Source organism: Anomaloglossus baeobatrachus, chromosome 8 (assembly GCF_048569485.1).
Source record: "Anomaloglossus baeobatrachus isolate aAnoBae1 chromosome 8, aAnoBae1.hap1, whole genome shotgun sequence".
In the NCBI taxonomy this organism is placed as follows: Eukaryota; Metazoa; Chordata; class Amphibia; order Anura; family Aromobatidae; genus Anomaloglossus; species Anomaloglossus baeobatrachus.
The window spans coordinates 208564531-208584735 of NC_134360.1; positions in this window are offsets into that span (position 1 = coordinate 208564531).

The following is a 20205-nucleotide window of genomic DNA, read 5'->3' on the forward strand; positions in this document are numbered from 1 at the left end:
TACCTTTTTACTATCTCTTGAATAAAATTGATTTTAGGTTTGCATTTCTTTTTGGTGTTTTTTATCAGTATTTGTAAGCCAAAATCAGGAGTGGAACAATCAGAGTATAATAGAAACACGGGCTCCACTTCTATATTTTTCACCCACTCTTGGTTTTGACTTACAAATACTGATGTCATGTACTGACCAAATAGTGGTCATGTGAATGTGGCCTTAGTAGAAGAAAATATCTGGCATCTAAGCTCCATAAAAACAACAATCATTTATTGCAAAATATCCTTAAAATCAGAAAGATAGAGAATCCGGGAAAAAAAGTTAAAATTTCAATGGCCAAATCCAAATAGAGTTCAAACGCGTTTCAGACTGTGTGTCCTTATACAATGAATAAGGATAGTCCGAAACGCGTTTGTATTTTTGGATTTGACCATTGAACTTTTTAGTTTTGTTTTTTTTTCATGGATTCTCTATCTTTGTGAATTTATGGATGTTTTGCAATAAACAGTTGTTGTTTTTATGGAGCTTAGATGCCGGATATTTTCTTCTATTAAAATTCACAAACTGTCCCAAAAACATCTGTAAGTCCGGTGCTGAACCGAGCCGAAATACGGCATCAGTCAGATGCCAGTAATTTTTTAACGCAAGCAAAAAACCAAGTTTGTGGAAATTGGCTCCTATTCAAGGATGAAACTATTGGCTAAATTAAATAGTGTTTAGCAGTGAATTTAACTTAATAAATAGCCGAAATATAAGGGCTTCTCAAATGCATTTAATTGGTCTAAATGAAGTGTATCATGGCTAAAGTGGCTGGTAAGTGTCCATGACTTCTAATAGCCAGGGTCCCAGATCCCTCTCTGTTTGCCCAATCTATGGCAATCTGAATAAGCGTCTCTTTCAATTTATAAAGTAATGTTTTTTAGTCCCTTTCTGCTATCTGCCATACATATGCAGTGTATATGAAGGGTGGGCATATGAAGGGTGGGCAAATGGAGTGGGCTTCGTAGCTGAGCCTGCTCCATAAATAGGGTGATGTCGGCTGTATCATAAATCCTACACCTGCCTCCGACAGCAGCAACTGGAGCTGGCTCCACACGCTGCTGTTTAACCATGTAAATACCATTGTCAATCTCTTACACATGTGTATGCAAGTGGTGCAATCCTGTTGGCATGCCAATTTGTAATAAAAGGGTGCAGATGGGTTGTCTATTGAAGGTCCCATTGCCAACATTTTTGTATTCCCCTCAAAAAATGCTTTAAAAAATGGTTTTACAAAACTAAAAAAAATAAAAGTTGGAAGGACCCCCTTTTCCCAGTACAAAAATAAAACTAAAAAAAATAATATTTAAAATAATATTATTTGGGACTGCTGCAAAGTCCAGGCTATCAAAATATAAGATTATTTCACTTGTATGGTAAATGCCATAAAGAAAAAAAAAAAAAAAACAGATGGCCATTTTTTTTATATGTCTTGCCCCAAAAAAGGAATGAAAACATTGTATATAATATAGTCCAAAATCTGTAACTAAAAACTAGAAAACTAAAAATATAGCTCATCATGTAAAACATTCTCACACAGCTCCATCACTGAAAAAAAAAAAGTTCAGAAAATTGTGAAACAAAGCAATTTTTCGTTTTCTTTTTACAAAGTTCAGATTTTTTTTTAACCATTATTTATCTGTCTGTCTGTCTAATGAAATAAGTATTAAACATGTCACTGATTTGCTAAGTAAGTATATTTCCAGAGCTATTTAACTCTCTACAGGTGATCCTTGGCTCTTGGACAACTCTTCTAATAATTGTTTTCACTCCATTTTCTAAAATCTTAACTAAAGCTAGTCACCCCCGGTTTATGGTAAAATAATGTTCACTGGGGCCTTCAGTAGTTTAGAAATTCTTCTGTAACCAATACCATCAGTATGTTTTGCACCATTAAGGTTGTAAGGTCTTGAGACAGCTCACTGGTTTTATACATCATGAGATGTTTTTTGTGTGGCACCTTGGCAATAAGACATATCTTCATGGGCCATCAGTTGAGCCAGCGATAATATTTTTCACCAAGTGGCAGGACTTCTTTTTGATTAATGATAGGTTTCATCTGGTGTCATAACTTTTCATGTTTTTTTTGTACCTCTCTTTCTTCATGTGTGCAATACTTTTTACTTGTGTAATTTCTCATTATTACACATCACTAAATGTATGGATATCTATGGTTTGATTTCTTTGCCTATGGGGATGGATGAGTTGTTACTGATATCTGGTGATAAATTCATGTCAAAAGCACCTTTAGAATTATATTTACTTAGAAAATTGAAGTGTTCAATACTTTTTTCATTTACTGTATATAGTAGAATTGCATATTTGTCATCATTTTACCATCCTTGGAATTTTTCTGATGTTTATCAATACATTATTGTATATGGTTGCCAAAATGAATGGTGTCATTGAAAATTAAAAGTTGTTTTGCAAAAAAAAAAAGCATAGATCTATGTCGACAAAAAAAAAATAAATATAAAAAAAATTCAATTAAAACTGTAAAAGAAAATTGTCCCTCAATGGGAATGGGTTAATAGCTTATATCTGTAAAGGCTTTTGTACAGGGCAAAGACCTATATCCAGATGTTGACGTGCCATTGCTCACGTTAGGCGTTCAATTTTGGGTGAGGAGATCCGTGACCAGTCCGTGGATCGCGACCGTGATACACAGACCTATAAATTCAACCTTAATTGCATGGATATCAATTCTTTAAAAAAAATGTATATGTTTTCCTTAAAGCGCAAAGGGAATAGATATCGGTACTTCCAATAAAACCTGTATTCTAAAATAAAAAGCTGTAATGTGATATCACTGTGATATCGTTTGTGGACATCTGCATATGACCAACATCCATGTTTATTCACAGATCTAATTTATGAAACAATGATGGAGAATTATAAGTTGCCCATAGCAACCAATCAGATCTCAGCTTTCATTTTCCAAAGGGCCTCTGTAAAACGTGAGGTGGAATTTGATTGGTTGCTATGGACAACTGCTCCATTTTTCTGTTTTACTAGTTTTGATAACCCTTCCCTGTACCCATAATCTAAGGCGGGCTTTACACGCTGCTACATCGCTAGCAATTGCTAGCGATGTCGAGCGCGATAGCAGTCGCCCCCGTCGCACATGCGATATGTGGTGATCGCTGCCGTAGCGAACATTATCGCTACGGCAGCTTCACATGCACATACCTGGTCGGCGATGTCGCTGTGACCGCCGAAAAATATCTCTTTCAAGGGGGAGGTGCGTTCGGCGTCACAGCGACGTCACTAAATGGCCGGCCAATAGAAGCGGAGGGGCGGAGATGAGCGCGACATAACATCCCGCCCACCTCCTTCCTTCCGCATTGCCGGTGGAGGCAGGTAAGGAGATGTTTGTCGTTCCTGCGGTGTCACACACAGCGATGTGTGGTGCTGCAGGAACGACAAACAACATTGTACCGGCAGCAGTAACGATATTATGAAAAGGAGCGACGTGTCACTGATCAACGATTTTGGACGGTTTGGCGATCGGTGATCGTTGCTCCTAGGGTTTACACGCTGCGATGTCGGTAACGGCGCCGGATGTGCGTCACTAACGACGTGACCCCGACGATTTAGCGTTACTGATGTCGCAACGTGTAAAGCCCGCCTCAGGCTATACAGAGATCCCTCACCTATCGTGGGAATTATGTTCTAGAGACCCTGCGATAGATGAAAATCCGTGAAGAGCAGAGTTATATTTACTTTATTATTTACCCGTATTTTCCGGATTATAAGACGCACTTTTCCTCTCAAAAATTTGAGAGGAAAATTAGGGGTGCATCTTATAAGTCGAATGTAGCTTACTGGGGGGTGGTGGAGAATGGTGACAGGAGGCAGGGGTAATGCTGCGGGCTATAGACTGTGCGCAGGAGGTGAGGCAGGAGCCATCCTGAAAATGTTGGCGTTGTGGGTTTCAAATAATCGCGCCCAGAGTTGGCGCGTGCGCAGATTGCACTCTCGGCTCAAGATCTCATCTGCACACGCGCCACCTCCAGCCCATTGATCTCCCAGCAGTGGACTTAATGAAAATAGCACCTGAAGGTGGTGCACAGATGAGATATCGGCTCGTCATTGAGCTGATACCTCATTCTGTGTGTGAAGCCCCACAGGTGTTGTATCGGTGCATACCTTCAGGGACTCCACGTAGCTGGTGCTGGTCACAGGTAGGGAATCTTCGGTTTTGATCGTGACGCCACTCTCAGTATTGCGGTCAGTGGGGACCGCCACTGCAGGTTAGGGGACGCCTGGGGCTGATGGTGGGTGCAGTCGGATGTAGTAGCCTCCTGAGAGTGAGGCAAGCCCCAGGGCCCGGTGTGGGTTTGTAGTACCACAAGTCGCAGAATAACCACACAGGCAGGAGGTCTTTTAGGGTTTTTACTCACATTTGATGGCAGGGTGAGTAACCCGGGCGTAGCTGGGATGAACCAGATGGGAACCAGGTATCCTTCAGGCTGACTTTATGAGGGTGACTACTGACTCGCCTTCCTTAGCCCTTGGTGGTTTGGGGTGACCCCGACTTTGAGTCCCTATGGGGGTCACCCAGGGAAGATGCTGCAGCCTCTCTCCCCCTTTTGGTTGCCGTTTGCTTGTTCCCCGGACCAGGCCACTCCAGCTGCTTGCCTCCTGTGACCTATGGGCCCTCACTGCGGTTACGTGGCTGCGGCTTTTGTGGTGTTGTGGTGTGGGCTTTGAGAGCCCCACACCGGCAGGTTTAGCAGAAGAAAGCTGGATCTATCTTCGCTTCGGGATCTGCCGCCCGGTTGGGCCTGGTGCTCTCTAGCAGTCTCCTTACTTCCCACTCCGTGCTTTCTCTCTAGCTGAAGCTGGCTTTCAGGTAGCACTCCTAGTTGACCGTTCTCCCCCGTCAGTAGCCACTGCGCGGGCGCTGTTAGACAGCATCAACCCCACAGGTCTGCTCCTCACTGAGCCCTCTGGAGTTCTCCTCTAACTGACTCACTGCTCCTCCTCTCCTGTTCTTGCCTACGCCACCTAGCAACCAGACTCTCCACCACACCCCTTGAGAGGAGATGGAGGCTTTTGGCCCCCTCCACTATTCCAGTGAAGGTCAAGGCTTTTCCCCCTCCTGGGATCCCCAGGGGTCCTCTCATGGGTACATGTGTGAGACCTGATCACTATGCGCCTGTGTTCCACACCCCAGTCAGCCATCTGGATTACCTGTATTGTACTGTCCCCAGCATGGGTGCAGTACTCAGTGGTGCCTGACCAGGTCAGGGGCGCCACATTCCCCCTTAGTTATCACCAGCACGTCCTCGGGCTGCAAGACAACATTTTAAAATGCATAAAACATTAAAACATGTAAAACATTTAAAAGCACCAGGTACCATACATCACCACCCTCCACCCACAAGTCCGTTAACCCACCCAAAACCCTCTCACGTTGGCCGCGCCTTCAGCCACTTCTGGCAGGATGTAGAGGCGGCTTTCATGGGCTGGTGGTTTTCAGGGTATACCTGGCCTGGTGGATCCGCGCCTTCAGCCTCTTCTGGCAGGATGCAGAGGCGGCCTCCACAGTTGGTGCTGACCAGGTACCCTCTTTGCGGTGGTGAGCCAAGGCCCCATAAACAGGCGTGCTCTCTGGTTGCAGGTAAGCCAAGGCCCTATATACGGACGGGCTCCTCCTGGTTGCAGACGAGCCAAGCCCCTAAACAGGCTGACTCTGGTGGCGGTGGTGCCCTCTGGTGTAACTATTTACACTGCGAGAGTTTGTGGCTATAGCCAGTTCATAGCCTTAAGGTTTATGGTTTTCTCACAATAGTTTTTGTGGGCACATTGCTTAAACTTGGGAACGTTGCAAACAAACTTTTCAAAACTTCAACTGGTAACTTCTTTCTTTACTTTACTTTACTTTACTCCTCTTTACCAGGGCTTGAGCCTGTATGGCTGCGGCACCTGCTGCTTTCCTGCTCTCTGTCGTCGTCTGTGGTCGTCTCATCCGTAAGTTCTTTTTCTCTGCTTTGTCTTCCTTCTCTTTCTTTAGGACTTTGTGTTACGTCCAGAGCATACAATCCTCTTTCGCCTTGATGCATAGTAAACTGGACTGAATCTCCCATCTTTAGATTTCTGCCAGGGTGTCCTCTAGGCAGATGAGCTCTCACATCTCTTCTGTTGACAAATATCCCTTCTTTGATACCAGGTGCTACGATGAATCCATATCCACTTCTCAGATTAAAATCCTCCACTACTCCTCTGAAAAGGGGTCCTCTGGCCTGGGCTTTGGACCTTCTCAGGGCTCGTTTTTCTTGCAGGTCTCTGGCGGTGACTTCCCGCTGCTCTGGGGATGACGGTGCAGGGGATAGTTGCGTTCTGTTGCGGTGTGTCTTACGGGCTGGATTCTGTAGGGTGCAGCTCACAAACTCCCAGGTAAGGCTTTTGGGCAGTTCTTCCTCAGCCGAGGGTATCGGGTCGTCCTCATCCCAGCGAGAATAAGACAGCATCTCGGGCTCTGGGTATGGCTCTGGAGTCAGCCTCTCAACCTCCTGGCCTCCTCCCCCCCTTAGTTCTTCCTGGCACTCCTTGGGTAGCAGTGCTGGGGATGGACTTCGTTTTGCCGGCCCAGGTGGGGAACTCTTTGCCGTGGTTGCTGCAGGAGTTGTCGGGATACTCTTTGGGGTGTGCGGAGGGAGCATGTACCGCTCCACCATCTCCCGTGGGAACTTAGCTGCCAGGTCGGCTTTTAGCTGCCAGTATGCGGAGTCCTCACCTACCAGGGATTGCCTAGCAGGGACTTCCTGAACCTGGGGAGCCTTGTCTGCTCTGGCCTTGCAGGCCGGGGTAAATGGTACGTCAGCCTTGTCTTGGCGGGCCGCGCCTGGCATGGCGGCGGCCTGGTCTTGGCGGGCCGCGCCTGGCATGGCGTCGGCCTGGTCTTGGCGGGCCGCGCCTGGCATGGCGGCGGCCTGGATCAGTGTCGTTGTTGCAGGGGGCTCTGTGCGGGCCGGGCAGGGCATCGCTGCGGCGGCCGGGGCTTGACGGGCCGAGCAGGGCATCGCTGCGGCGGCCTGGGCTTGGCGGACCGAGCAGGGCATCGCTGCGGCGGCCTGGGCTTGGCGGGCCGCACCTGGCGTGGCTGCGGCCTGGCTCAGCGTCGCCGCGCCGGGCGCCTCTTCAGGGACCGCGGGCGTGGCAGCAGGGGTCGGGGCACTGGCGCTAGCCGGGGCATCACTCGACTCACCCTCCGTTGGCAGCATCGGGGTCTGAGTTGTCACCGCCCGATCTGGCACTCGGTGCGCGGCTCTCTCCTCGTAGGCCCGAACCGCCGCGGTCATCCATAGAAACTCCTCGCGTCCCTCTCTGATCAGCCTTCCGACCCTGGCTTCCAGTTGATCGCAGAACTCGGCAAGCTCCCGACACCACCAGGCAGCGGAGCCTGGCTCTGGATCTCTGCTCTCAGACGCCATCTTCATTAGCAAGCTGCTGGCTTCTCTTCTGCTCCGCCGTCTCCGGACGCTTCCGCTCTCTTCACAAGCGAGGTCAGAACTCTGCAGGGGATCTCTGGGTAGCCACACCTCTTCGTGGGCGGTAACTTCTCCCAGCGCGGGCTGCTGTTGTTTTTCGGCGCGCTTTTCATGGTGGCAATATGGCGGCGCTTCCAATTTTTCAAGCGGACCGCCCAGGCACATGGTCACCTGTCTGAACAGGTCTAGTCCTTATCCTGTTCGTGACGCCAGATGTGAAGCCCCACAGGTGTTGTATCGGTGCATACCTTCAGGGACTCCACGTAGCTGGTGCTGGTCACAGGTAGGGAATCTTCGGTTTTGATCGTGACGCCACTCTCAGTATTGCGGTCAGTGGGGACCGCCACTGCAGGTTAGGGGACGCCTGGGGCTGATGGTGGGTGCAGTCGGATGTAGTAGCCTCCTGAGAGTGAGGCAAGCCCCAGGGCCCGGTGTGGGTTTGTAGTACCACAAGTCGCAGAATAACCACACAGGCAGGAGGTCTTTTAGGGTTTTTACTCACATTTGATGGCAGGGTGAGTAACCCGGGCGTAGCTGGGATGAACCAGATGGGAACCAGGTATCCTTCAGGCTGACTTTATGAGGGTGACTACTGACTCGCCTTCCTTAGCCCTTGGTGGTTTGGGGTGACCCCGACTTTGAGTCCCTATGGGGGTCACCCAGGGAAGATGCTGCAGCCTCTCTCCCCCTTTTGGTTGCCGTTTGCTTGTTCCCCGGACCAGGCCACTCCAGCTGCTTGCCTCCTGTGACCTATGGGCCCTCACTGCGGTTACGTGGCTGCGGCTTTTGTGGTGTTGTGGTGTGGGCTTTGAGAGCCCCACACCGGCAGGTTTAGCAGAAGAAAGCTGGATCTATCTTCGCTTCGGGATCTGCCGCCCGGTTGGGCCTGGTGCTCTCTAGCAGTCTCCTTACTTCCCACTCCGTGCTTTCTCTCTAGCTGAAGCTGGCTTTCAGGTAGCACTCCTAGTTGACCGTTCTCCCCCGTCAGTAGCCACTGCGCGGGCGCTGTTAGACAGCATCAACCCCACAGGTCTGCTCCTCACTGAGCCCTCTGGAGTTCTCCTCTAACTGACTCACTGCTCCTCCTCTCCTGTTCTTGCCTACGCCACCTAGCAACCAGACTCTCCACCACACCCCTTGAGAGGAGATGGAGGCTTTTGGCCCCCTCCACTATTCCAGTGAAGGTCAAGGCTTTTCCCCCTCCTGGGATCCCCAGGGGTCCTCTCATGGGTACATGTGTGAGACCTGATCACTATGCGCCTGTGTTCCACACCCCAGTCAGCCATCTGGATTACCTGTATTGTACTGTCCCCAGCATGGGTGCAGTACTCAGTGGTGCCTGACCAGGTCAGGGGCGCCACATGTGCATGCGCCAACTATGGGCACCATTTGTTTGAAGCCCGTACCACTGGCAGTTTCTGGATGTCCCTGCTTCACAGCACTCTCAGTGAACATCTGGGACACCCACCTCACCACCCGCAGCATTGCCTTACTTTACCACCACCCCTGCCCTGCTCCACCACCGCTGCCGCCCCCCCACCCCTGTAAGACACCACTGGATTATAAGACGAACCCCATTTTTTTTTTATTTTTTTGCTCTAAATTTGGGATGCATTTTATAATCCGGTGCATCTTATAAAATGAAAAATACTCACGATACAGTGAAGCCGCAATAACTGAACTGAAATATAGGAGGGACGACTGTATACACATCACGTTTTAGGTGTTCTTTTACATACACGCTCGGACATGTATTATTGTTATATTTCACGTTTCCTCTACCCGTATTTTTATCCTGTGATGACTATAATTTATATCACTGGTCACTGTATCGTTTGGTTTGGTGTGACGGCCATTTTGGGTGTTTTAATTATTACCAATTTTTGGAGGTTGTAAAATAAAGTACAGCGCTGCTTGATGGATAAGTAATGTACAGATTTGGGGTTTTATGATATATTACAGCAGCTGGGACTCTACAATTATCGCGTCTCCTGCTTTTTCGACGCTGCGGAGACACAGAGAGAGGGGTTTATAGAAGCTGTTTATTTACAATATGAGGTCACTGATTCCGTCGGCCTCCGGAGAGCCACGAGGTTCAGTAATCTGTGTGCAGAGTCCCCTCTCTGCTCCTTTGTTTGCTAGATTGTCAATTGGGGGTCCTGCTAAAATGGGGACATTACTTCAAATCCCTTTCCCTTTAGTATAAAGTAGAGGAATATCAAATATTGGAACGTTACACTAATGTTTACTTGCCAAAATTACAATGAACTTCAAAAATCTGCCATTAAGGGGGCTGGATTAGTAAATATTCTGGGTTAGCCGACAGTTATTGAAAGTCTATAATTCTTCCTAAAAGCCCAAAATAAATTCATGATGTGAAATCTGATAATAATTTATATTTTTCTTGTATTTTTTTTTTATTTGTTTCATTATCACCTATCCATATAATAGGTGATAACTTGCTTTTGTTAGGGGGGGGGGGTGTGCAATCACTGGGATCAGCAATGATTGAAAAAGAGTAGTAATTCCAGCTCACCTTAAAACTATTATTAATATTCTTTTATTCCATCATGTAAAAATAGAAAATTAGATATGAATCATAAACAAAATATTGTTCAAAACCGACGCGTTTCGACTGCACGCAGGAAGTGTTTTTCAAAAGAATTTAAAACACGTCGATTTTTTTTAAATTTTTTTTTAATAATTTAAAACAATTTTTTTAATCTTTACTTTAATTTAAAAAAAATACAAAAAATAATTTTTAAGTGAGTTGGAATTACTACTCTTTTTCTGTCTAACCAACGTGGAGTCACACCCCAGCAATCATTCCTGCTTGCGGTGCTCTGCAGGGATGGAGAGCCCACAGCCCAGTAACTCAGTGAGACTGGGGCCCGCCTTGGTGATATCTGGTCAACTGGAAGTTGACGTGATATCACCAGATCTCAGAGGTCACGGAGCCTGGGGGGGGTCACATGATAGGGATGAGCGGACCGCAATAGCGCCGCTCAGAGGCACCAAAAAGCCTTCTATATGAGGTTTACATCAATATGTGGCCACTATGCTGAGTAGTGAACCACCCCTTTAAGGGGTTAAAACAATAAAAAGATGGTAAACTCACCTTAACACTCCACTCCCCGCTATGGAACTGCCACTCTTATGGTATCTGCTGGTGAGCAGTGACATCACCAGAGCTCCTATCCCTATAACCAATCAGCAGCCACAGCCATGAGGTCACTATTGGACGATGACATCACTCCTCCCGGCTTGACAGAGACTGTTGGGGGCAGAGGTGAGTTTGACGTCTTTTATTGCTTTAACCCCATGGATGTCCATAGGGAAATTTACCTATTAAGCAGAGAACCCCTTTAAATTCAGTGTGAATTACACCAAACAAGACCTGTAAATTTGCCACACATCTCTTAAATGGGAACATCTTATTAAAATATGTTGTGTAAAAGACAGAATGTCAGTAATCTTTTTGACATATCTTGTAATTCTCCAGCCTAGCTCTCCTTTATTAAAAAGCCTTTACCTCCAAATCTAGTGGAGTTTTTCTTGGGCGAAACTTTCTCTCCTAGACCGTTGTGAGAAGTTATTATTGACGACAGCCAAGGAGATCTGGAGAATGTTAAAGTACATGGCCTTTAATTTTGTCTCTACAATTGTCATAAACTGAAAATTGTTCTTGTGTGATTTGTTCTGTACCGAGTTGCATGTTCTTGTTTTTTTGAGAAATCTTCCCTAATGCATTTAATAACACATCTTATTGAAAATGTTGAAATGTAAGAAATCTGCTGTTAATTTCTGCCTGTTGTTTTATAAAATTGAAATCAGACTGTATTTACATTTTACGAGGCCTGCGCTAATCCCGTCCGTACAATTTTCTCCACATTGAAATCAAAGTTTCGGGTTTATGTTTTAAATTAAACTCAACAAAAGTTTCATTTATTTGTAGATGGAGCTAATGATTTGTTTGGCCGACGTGTGATTTTCTCATTTTACTAAAATATATATTGTTTGAAAAAAAAGTTACATTTTCATGTCTTCGACAATGTCTTTTTTGTGTTACTGTTAAAGATGTTTTCTGGATTTTTTTTAACTGGTTAAAAAAATGGATTTGTCATCTAGATTGGAATTTGTCATATACGCGGGCTGTCAGACTTGTTAAATCACGTTGACTGGTGATTAGGTCAAAACTAGACCACAAGAGATCTGACTACTGCTCCGAGGCTACGACCGTGGTTAGGTCATTAGTAGGTAGAGCCTGCAGTAGAGTTGGATCATAACCTCATCTTGGCCACACTGGACAGTTGTGTATGCTCTTCTTCCCTAAAACTTTATTCCAGAACACTGATATATAGTGGCCGCGCAATACTGTCATTGCATATCCAAGTAATTCCAGGACACAATTCCTAAAAAGTGACAGGGTTAACGATGGAGCAAAACAGTAAAGATTTCTATGCTACACTCTTAGGTTGCATCTTTGAGTTAAGTTCTTGGGGTGTTCCTAGGAAATAAGAGTTCTGGGCAAATGCCTGGTCCTCTACCCCATAAAACCAGGGACTCCATCGTCAACTCTCCTGAGCTAGATAAGATGGGGCTCAATAGCAAGTATCAAAAGTCATTTTTCATTTGGGCACCAACTGTTGGTTGCCAACAGGATGCCATGTCTCCACCAGAGTCTGCAGCTGTGATTTCTTCTCTGGCCACTAGGTGCGGCCGCATTCCCACTGGGCGGTGATAGAGGCAGAGTCAGTACCAGTAGCTCTGGTGAACGTAGTCTCCACCCATCCACCAGGCTTGGTAGGCATGGGACTTGCCGTACCACTGGCTGACTGTAGGGGTGTGTGCCTTTCTGGTGAAGGTATCAGCTTCCAGCTCCGGCCTATACGAAGGCACCACACCCTTATACTTTCAGTGGTCTGCTGCTCCCTGACAGATATACTCAAGTTATTACTGCTGGTCTCTGGTTCATACCCTGCTCTGTATTATTGATTTCTGTGTTTTGACCTCTGCCTGCTCTCCCACGACTCTTCTGCCTGCCGTTTTTGTACTTCGCTGCCATATCCGGTTTGACCTTAGCCTGATTTCCTCAATATGTGCTTGCGTGTCGATTTTGTCCCTTTTGTACCTCCTGGTTTGACCCTGTCTGACGACTACTCTTCTCTGGATTGTAGCCTTCCATAGGCAGCAACCTCCTGGACCCTGTAGTAATTCTAGATCCTTATACAGGGGTTAAAAGGTTTCGGGGTTCTTGGATCCTGCTGAATTGGCGGTTAGCCTCTAGTCTGTCCATGACAGTCATCCTGAGACTGTGGTACTGGGCAGACGTTACACAAGGTCAAAGAGGTTAGTGTTAACATCCAAAAATGTGGGAAATGAAGTATGCATTTTTTCTAAAGAATAATTCCTTACGGGTTTTCACGGTGGACTACTTTGGATCTTCATTATTTTTTTTTTTATAAATTGGTGAACCAGGGCAAGAGTCAGGGAGTGTTTTTTTTTAAATAAAATACTTGTGTGTGATTTTTTTCTTTTTACTTATTGGGTTAGTAATAGGGGTGTCTGATAAACGCCTCTGCATTACTAACCTCTGGGCTTCATGCCAGATGACATTACACAGCTGACATCAACTCCCAAAAATATTACCACTGTACCAAGGCAATAGGAAAGACCCGGGCAAAGTGCCAATTTTGAGGTAATTGCAGACTGGTATTTTTAGACTGGGAAGGACCAAATAACCATGGACCTTCCCAGCCTGATAATATCAGCCCCCATCTGTCTGCTTTACAGTGGCTGGTTATCAAAAATGGGAGGACCCCACTTCATTTTTTTTAAATGATTTCATTACTTAGTTCCCTTCAGCGACCTAGGAATTCAGGCATTTTCCCCATACTGTTTCCATTCTATTTGAGGGCTGTTTCCATCCATTTCAGCAATTTTCCAGCCCCCACAGCCCTCCTGTTAGGGTCTTCTGGAAAAATGCTCGACTTCCCCATGGACTTCCATTAAACTTGTTACTCCAATCAAGCTTGTCCGAGCGTCCAAACTGCTCGATTCGAATAACGAGCACTCAAGCTCCTTACAATTGTTGATAATAGAGCACTTTACACCAAATTGTAGGACTTTTAACAAGGGTATTTGTGTTGCTTTATATATTTACTTTTTAAAGTATACGATAAATAGAAATTGGCTGCAAAAGTTTTTACACCCATTAAAAAATTGGCATCATGAATCTATTAAACATTAGTCCCCAGTTTTATAGCTCAAGTTCATATCTGTAATGGTAAAATACCATACGTCAGAGCTTAGGGCTATGCAGGATTTGCCAGTTGTTTGCGTGAAGTCACTTGTTTACCATTTCATTTACTAGATCTCAGTTTGTACTTTCTCTACTTATTTATTTTGTTTGTGTTGAGATTTCTTGCTAATTTGGTTTATATTTAAACTTTCTATTAATGGGCTCATTGTGGAAAAGGTCTTTCATAAAATCTAAAAATGGATATACATACTTGTGCCGTGGGCTAAAAGTTTCCAGACTAATTCTGAAGGAGTCCTTCAACTATCTCTGGAAAAGTAACTAGCAAATGCATAAAAGCTGCAAAGTTGGTGTGGTACATGCCAAAAAGTGAATGTACAGATACCAAGTACTAGACTGAGAAAGTAGAATCCCTTTAAGTGGCGTTGCCTTTGTATCGAGCCATCAGGATATTAAATTCTGGAATAACCCACTTATATTTTGGAAATACATAAGACAGTTACTGGTGTTAGAATATGCATGGGCGGTGATGTAATGTCAATGAATGTGTCAGAATTTTAATATTGTTATTTCTGGAAAACAAACAAATATCACAAAAAATGCTTTTAGTAATGGAGCTCATATTTTGATTTCATGAGAAGGAGAATTTCCCTATCAAACTGCAAAACAGAACGGGGGATATGGAACTTTCGTGTCATGGTGCAATAAAGAATGAAAGGGAGAACTTTCCCGCCATGGTGTATTCAACTCATGTACTAGACAAAGTTTTGACATTAATAACTTAGTGTAACGCTCACGGCCGGTATAGAGACAGCGAGCAAGATTAGTGGACCCTCTGGACCACAAGGGGGACCCAGGCTTACCCTTTAGTGGGAGGGGCTTAGCTAAGCACCCACCGTGAAGCGGATGCCAGGTACCACTCCCAGGGCAGTGACCGGGACTGTGGCAGCTGACTCCCAGACCAGATGACGGACTCAGGAATAGACGGGTACAGGCGGGGTGACAGAGGCAGGCTGGACAGTCGGGTATGGACAGGAGTGGTGGGTACAGCAGGGCTAGACAGGCATGGATGGTAGGTACTGGAGATGGACACAGGGATAACAGGAGAGGAGCTCAGGACCTGATAACTAGCTAGGTAGCAGACTGGATCACTGACTGACTAACTAGAGGCATTGCGCAGACACCTCCCCTAATGGAAAGATGGCTTAAATACTCAGTGTCTCTCAGCCACAGGCTGGGAGGTATTTCCGGGAAATGGCGCACTGGCCCTTTAAGAGGAGGGTCAGTGTGTGTGTTTGCGTCTTAGGTGCACTCCCAGGAAAACTGCATGTACAGGGCCTGGGAGGGGAAGGAGGCAGCTGCGCACGTGGATGGCTGGAGGTGTGCGGGGAGGATGCGACCCGGCTGTGGCGGTAAGTCAGCATCTCCGCAGCTGGCGCTACACTTAATCTCATTCGGTAGAGTGGCGTGGGGCAGTAGTCCTGGGTTAGGGATTGACTCCGGATGCCCCAGTATTCTGCAACAAATACCTGGTCCTGGCTGGGTGTGTAGACTGCGGCCGTGTGGGCTGGAAATCCATGTAGGCCACATACTGCCACTGACGTCGGCTGGGTAGGAACGGATGACTCGCACTCACAAAAAGGCCAACTGTTCACTTTAGAGCACTACTCTTTGCTGTATGGTTTATTAACTTTCACAGCTTCATGCTCCAGATAGCGTGCGTATATCTTCCAGCATGTGACAGTTTATCATAGCATTATCAGACACAGTTCAACTTCCCTCTTGGTTGCGTCTGATCTAACTGGACCGGTTAGTTCCACTGCAACCCAGACCAGTGTTACAGCATGCACCATGATGGTCACCTTCCTTCATAGTCCCACTTCCAATGTGCTTTGGGGTCCATAATAACCGAAGTAACAGCATTGCCCCTGCCACCTGTGACCATTCTTCACATCCCAGTAAGCTATATTCGCATTATAAGATGCACCCCTCATTTTACTCCCAAATTTTTGGGAGGATAAGTGCGTCTTATAATTCAAAAACTACGATAGTCTTCTTTTCCCTGTATGTAAATCTTCCCTTTTTAACCAACTGGTATTCCTAAACTATTCTCTGTGGACATCTTCTAACGGACCATCCTCAGTTGGCTTAAAAATAGATTTACATAGAGAGAAAAGAGGATCAGATCTCAGGAACGACATTTCCGACTCCATAAACGCCCTTAGTCGTAGAATAGGATACGTAAAATATAAAAGCCTTCTTCTTTATTAGGACATAGGCCAGGGCGTCACATTATCCTATCAGGTCGTCACAAGGGTGCTGTGCAATCTGCCCTTTTCCATGGTACCTGCTCCTCCTTGGTTACGAGTTCTGTCCCTTTGGTGTTGCTAAGAACAGGTATACACAAATCCTGAGGAACACTCTGCACCACACCCACCCGACACCCATTGGGCAGCCTGAGGGGAATAGGGCCACCCAGATGGAGGGATGGTAGAAGGAGGACCAGAAGTGTCAGTTAGTAGTCGATTAGAGTGCAGCAGTGACAGTAAAAGGTCACTCTGCGGAGCTGGGCTCCTGTACCCGTCCCAGGTGCCGGACGTTGGCCGGGCCTGGAAGGAGCTGTAATCCTGGTCGCAGGGGGTAGTGGCAAGGAGCACGGTACTGCCACAGAGGGCAGTTCGGCAGCCTTGTGCTGCAACCGGACTGGGGCCAGGGCACGACGGGGTACGCGGACACTAGGCTGGAAAGTAGCTTCACGCAGCCCAGTAATTTACCCGACGAGGACGGAGTCTTCACGAGCCATTCTCCAAAAGCTCCAAAATCAGGGTACTAGCGCAACGAGGGAGATGGGACTTCCCAAAACCATCCAGAAAATCCCAAGCGTGAACCCTGAGAACAAGCTCACTATGTTAGCCACATGGGTGAGCGGGACCCGAGTAGTTTCAGGCAAAAGGGATCCACAAAGAGTAAACACAGTGCCAAGGGACAAGGCTTCAGACCAACCAGCAACGCCAAAAGGGCACGGACCCAGCGTGCTCCAACAACATCTGCATGGCATTCAGGACTTTGGTTTACCCGTTGTCGGTGTCAATTCCTGGACTGTGTGAATACGTGGTACCCCTCTCCTCCAGACGGGTCCCGATCCTTCCACTACCGAGCCCCGGGATACCTCCCCCCTGCCCACGGAGGGGTTAACATCCAAGCTGCCATCCCATCGCTCTCGGGTGCTCCCCCAAACGCAGCAGCGGTAGTATCCCACATTACCATGACCCGTGGGTGGCGTCACGAACTTTATTGTCCACCCCTTGTAAATACCCCCTTTTTCATTTTGAGTGGCCTCGCGACCACGCATCGGGTCCGGAGACCCCTCGAGCCACTGCGGATCTGGATCCGAGCAGCCTGTCGGCTGTCGCGGGGGCGGCACACCTCGAAATTCTTGGCGTCACGAACAGGATGCGAGTAGGACCCACTTACCTGGGTGACGTGCGCCTTAAAAAGTGAAATCCGTGGGTCTAAATCCTTTTTCCTGCTACGTCCGCCATTTTTCCCCTGTTTTTCGCGCCAAAACGTCATCTTCCTCGGGAAAGCGTGCAAAGCCGAAGCCCTGCCCTTCGTCCTCATCCTGAAACAGGAACCGGAAGTTCCCAGAGGGCCACAGCGCGCGAAAGAGTGCTGGGACAAAACCGAGGGGGCGTGCCTGAATGTAGCGAAAGCAGAAGAGAAGCAGGGACGCCAGGACTCTGCCATAACTTTCCTAGACGTCGCAGAGGCAAGATGGCGGAGCGGAGCTGGTCACCGTAACGTGCTGTTCCCGGGACCGCGACTTGGATCAAAGAGGATACCGAGAAGCTGTGCAGGAGAATGCGGACGCAGTTCCTGTTCATACTGAACCACTGGAGGGAAGAGATGAGGAGCCTGGCGATGGCGGTGCGAGCCCGTGAGATCGAAATCCCACGTGAAGAGAGGGTAAGCGGTTACCCGTTCCCTGTTAAGTACCTTAATCCGGCCATGGCGGCTGAGGGATCCAGTCCGCCTCCGCTTTCGGCAACTACTCCATCGTCACCTACCCTGTCCTCAGCGGACGCCGAGCTGCCATTACCCATCCCGGCAGCGGAACCTGCAGTATTCTCGTATGAAGCTCCAACAGCAGCCCCGATGTCTACCCTCATCCCAGTCATGTCAGTGGTCACCCGGACCCCAGCCAGACCAGACCCGGCCGCATCACCGGGTCCATCCTCAGAGGCAGAGAGGCCTTGTGCTACAACCAGGGAGGGGCCAGGGCACGACTGGGTACGCGGACCCTAGGATGGGAAGTAGCTTCATGCAACCCAGTAATTTACCTGACGAGGACGGAGTATTCACGAGCCGTTCTCCGCCCGCTCCAAAATCGGGTACTAGCGCAACGAGGGGGATAGGAAGTCCCAAAACCGTCCAGAAAATCCAAAGCGTGAACCCTGAGAGCAAGCTCACTCTGTTAGCCACACGGGTGAGCGGGACCCGAGTAGTGTCAGGCAAAAGGGATCCACAAAGAGTAAACAGAGTGCCAAGGGACAAGGCTTCAGACCAACCAGCAACGCCAAATGGGCACGGACCCAGCGTGCTCCAACAACATCTGCAGGGCATTCAGGACTTTGGTTTACCCATTGTCGGTGTCAGAATTCCTGGACTGTGTGAGTACGTGGTACCCCTCTCCTCCTGACGGGTCCCCATCCTTCCACTACCGAGCCCTGGGATACCTCCCCCTGCCCACGGAGGGGTTAACTTCCAAGCTGCCATCCCATCACTCCCGGGCGCTCCCCCAAACGCAGCAGCGGTGGTATCCCACATTACCACGACCCGTGGGTGGCGTCACGAACTTTATTGTCCACCCCTTGTAAATACCCCCCTTTTTCATTTTGAGTGGCCACGCAACCCCGCCTCGCGTCCGGAGACCCCTCGAGCCACTGCAGATCCGGATCCGAGCAGCCCGTCGGCTGTCACGGGGGCGGCACAATAACATCCGTGGAACCACACGGTATCCAACTTCACTGACGCGTTTCCGGCGTGACAAACATCCTTGGTCGTAGGATAGGATATGTAAAATATAAAAGTCTTCTTTATTAGGGCATAGGTTAAAATCCGTGAAACCACATGGTATGCAAGAAAGGATATCTTACAACTAAGGGCGATTGTCATGTTGGAAATGCATCAGGTATGTTGCATACCATGTGGTTTCACGGAATTTAACCTATGTCCTAATAAAGAATAATGAAGACACCAAAGAGAAGGCAAGAGCAAATAGGGTCTTATCTGAGAAGAAAGCAGTATTGCTGAAATACTGAGTGCTTACCTGGTGGAGGGTGTGAACCCATGACCTAGGAAAACGCTCAAAGGTATGACTTCTGCAGCCCCTCGGATAAGATAAGTGGATGTCAGGAACAGAAGGGTTGTTTACCCATGCTACCGATGGACAAGATGCACGGGATGTGAAGAGGACAAGACAGGTAGGTATAATCCAAGTAGTTTATTGCGTCTACGTGTTTCGAAGTATAAAACTTCTTCTTCAGGACAGAATTAGTAGCAGCGCGAATAATCAACCCTTCTTTTTCTGACATCCACGTCTAATAAAGAAGAAGGCTTTTATTTTTTACATTTCATGGATGTGCCAGTATTTTTTCTTTTTTTGTCTTGGCCTCCGGAGTCTTTATTCCCCTAGTGAACTCTACCAATGAGTATTTCAATGTTACATTGAGTCAACATCTCTCCCTTAAGACATTGATCACAGCTAATTGTATACATTTCTTCTTGGCTTCTCCATTTTTACCGTCCATTAGGATTATACAAGACCAAAAAATAAGCGTTTTTTTATCTATTACCATTGGTTGGCCATGTGCTGGTGGTCACAGTTGAGAGTAAACCTGTAGATGCCATTGTCATTGTCATATGGAACAGCTGTGGTGACAATGGCTTTGAATGGTGTCATCCTGTTATCCTGCAAATCTGAGAAGGCAGAAAATACTAGTGACATTCTGGAATAGGGATGCATGACGAGTTTAGGTAATGTTAATGAGGAACAGATGAGAGGGATGTATATTCTTTGGTGTAGGCTTCTCGAGAGCTGTTTTTGATCCCATGCCTGTTCCAACACTTTTACTATTAAATGTACAAAATGAATAGTATGCATTGGCTTTATGACCTTCCTATTAATAACAGCACTTAGCACCCCGCTAACCTTTCTACCACTTTTACTGGAAGATCCCTCCTAAGCCCATGACATAAGCCCAGAAGCAGCAGTCTCCGATTAACAGGTGCCTTGCAGGCATCAAAACCGTTTGATCATCGCATACAAATCAGCATCCAGTACAGTAAAATAGTTTTTGTACGCAATTAATTATCAGCATTTGAAGTATTCTGGAATGCAGAAGATAATACCTGAAG